General features: G+C 38.5%; 1 pseudogene; it reads right to left on the reverse strand.

Annotated features, from left to right (window-relative positions):
* Positions 1-1,556: 1,556 nt before the first annotated feature.
* LOC101589498 lies at positions 1,557-2,301 on the reverse strand (annotated as a pseudogene).
* Between the last annotated feature and the right edge of the window lie 580 nt (positions 2,302-2,881).

Consider the following 2,881-nt stretch of genomic DNA (forward strand, 5'->3'; position numbering starts at 1 on the left):
CTTTACACTAATGCTTTTAATCAGTTTGAGGAATTTCTGTTTTTAGTCTTATATTGGGTTATTTCATATCAGAAACAGATATTGGATTTTATCAAGTTGCTTTTGCATTTATTGAAATCACATACAGTCTTTATCTATCTATTTCTTTTTAGTTTGTTAATATGGTGAGTTGCATTGATTGGCTATGACTGGCAAACTGCCTCACTTTCCTTGAATAAACCCACCTCCCCCAGCCATATACGCCACTCCTCTTTATTTTGCATTCACCTTGCTAAAACTTTATACATATTTATTTTATTTATGTTAATGAGAGATATTGGACTGTTCCTGTCTTGTCTTCTAATGACTCTGTCAGGTTTTAGTAGCTAGGCAAGGTTGACCTCTTAGAGTGACTGTGGTTTTCTGGCAGAGTTTGTATGGAGTTGGTATTATTCCTTACTAGAATCCACCTGTGTAGCTTTCTGTGTCCAGAGTTTCCTGTTGAGAAGGTTTTAAACTATGAATTTAATTTCTTTGAATAAGATTTCTCAGGTTATGTGTTTTTTTCTTGAGAGAGATTGACAGTTTGTTTTCCAAAGAGTTTGCTCATTTGATCTAAGTGATTGAATTCATTGACGTGAAGTTGTGTTTAACTTCCCTTTATATCTTCTATCATGTATATTATCTGTTTCTATACCATATTTACATTTTTGTTATTAGAAATTTGTGTCTTAGTTTCCTGATCAGTTTGGCTAGGCATTATCACTTTTATTGATTTTCCGAGAATAATTATAAAATGGTCCTTCATTTATATTCCCCTTTTTTGTTTCAAAAACCTGATGGAGATTCTCAGGACCATTGGCTTAATCATCTTGTGTGTATAAATGTATGGTTTTGCCCCTGCCACGTTTCCTAGCTTTTCTTCTTGCCCTCTCTTCATTGTTTAACCCTTAAGTTCTCACTTTACATTTAGTTGTGCTATATCTTTCAATTTTTATTTCTTCTTTTGAGTCCTACTAACCTGTTTTGAAACTGTCTCATTGCTATTTCTTTCTCAATAAAATTAAGGACAAATAAAAATAAAAATAAAAATAATCATCTTTTGCTTTATTTTTTCCAATTTTTAAATGAACCTATTTCTGTTATTTTATGTTCCTACATTTTAATGGTCACTTTGAGTTTAAAAATAATTTTAGTTGTACAAATTTTAGGGGTACAGTATATTAACTAATTAATGTTTGGAGTAGGCAATGATAAAATCAGGCTGGTCAATATTTCCATCCCCTTAAATATTTGCCCATATTAGGTTTACTATGTTCTTCTTTTCCTTGTTTTGTAACACAAGATTCTAAATCTTTCTTTGTAACTCGTCTTCTTCTTCTCCTTCTTCTTCTTCTTTTTTTTTTTAAGATAGACACTTGGAATCATATACTTTCTTCTAAGTATTGTGTTGGTAGTATAGTTAGTATCATAAATTGTGATATAACATGTTTCTGTTAATGTTAGTATGGTATATCATTTTGTTTTTAACCTATACTTTTTTTTTTTTCATTTTTCTCAAAACATATTTTCTCTCCTCTCAGTACATCTTTGAGCACCTTTGCCAAGTCTTCCAGGAATGTGCAGAGCCCCGCCCCGGCCCACAAGCCCTCCCTAGCCCTTGGTGACAAGCCCTCTCACAGCCTGGGCAATGGCATCCTTGTCAATACCAAACATCTTCAGCAGCTCAGCTGGCTTCCCACTCCTTGGTACCTGGCTAACAGCAAGGCGGGTGACAGTGACTCCGGGCTCCCCCACAACTGCTGCAGACACCGCCTCACCGATGCCACCCTTGTAGTAGTGGTCCTCCACAGTGAGGATTCTGCCCTTGGTTGCTTGGGCGCTGTCCAGAATGAGCTTTCTGTCCAGGGGCTTGATGGTGAAGGGGTCCAGCACCTGGATATTGATTTTGTCTTTCTTCAGCAGCTCTGCAGCAGCCAAGGCCTCATGCAGGGTCACCCCAGCCCCGATCACTGTCACCTGGTCATCCTTGTTCTTCAGAACCACCTTGGCTTGGCCGACCTGGAAATCCTTGTTGTTGTTGTAGATGATGGCGTTCTCCGGGCGGCTGGTGCGGATGAAGCAGATGCCCTTTGTATTGGCTGCTAACTCCACGGCCTTCTCAGTAGCAACTCCATCGCTTGGGTAGAAGACAGTGGACATGGGGACTGCCCGAAACATGGCCAGGTCTTCCAGAGCCATCTGAGAAGGCCCGTCTTCCCCAATGGACATGCCACAGTGGGAGCCGCACAGGTTGATGTTGCTCTCAGAGATGGCCACCATGAGGATCTTAACCTATACTTTTTATTTAAAATGAATTTACTACATACAGCATAATACTGGGTTTTCCTTTTTTAACACAATTGGTGGGTGGGGACAGGAACTATACTGGTGAGTTCGTGGACTTTTTAAAAATCATTTCAGGTGAGTATTGTCTTGGTTTCAGGTTCAAGTGTGATTATGAAGTGAAATGCCTCACTGTGACTTTCTGAACAGTTTCAAGTTTCTCTCTCTGCAGCTTCCCCTTCTCTAGTTTAACTTCTAGCCACATTATTCCCCATAGTGAACTCTCCACAACCTTAGTCTCTTCTGCTCATCAAGACAGTGAGGCGGCCTTTGATTTCTGCCTGCACCACATCCTGGGGTCTTACTCTGTATACGGTTAGCTGGGACCATTGTTAAACTTACTTTTTTTTAAAATTAATTTTATTGAGAACAAATAGCAATGAGACACTTTCAAAACTGATTAATAGGAAAGTTTCAATAATTAATACATTGCATATTGTTGTCTTCATAGTGGTTATTCATAGTACAAGATGCAGACATGATATTCTGTCCAAACACTATCTGTACAAATCTTTCT

The sequence above is a fragment of the Octodon degus genome, unplaced genomic scaffold, assembly GCF_000260255.1.
Source record: "Octodon degus isolate 3935 unplaced genomic scaffold, OctDeg1.0 scaffold00203, whole genome shotgun sequence".
NCBI lineage: Eukaryota > Metazoa > Chordata > Mammalia > Rodentia > Octodontidae > Octodon > Octodon degus.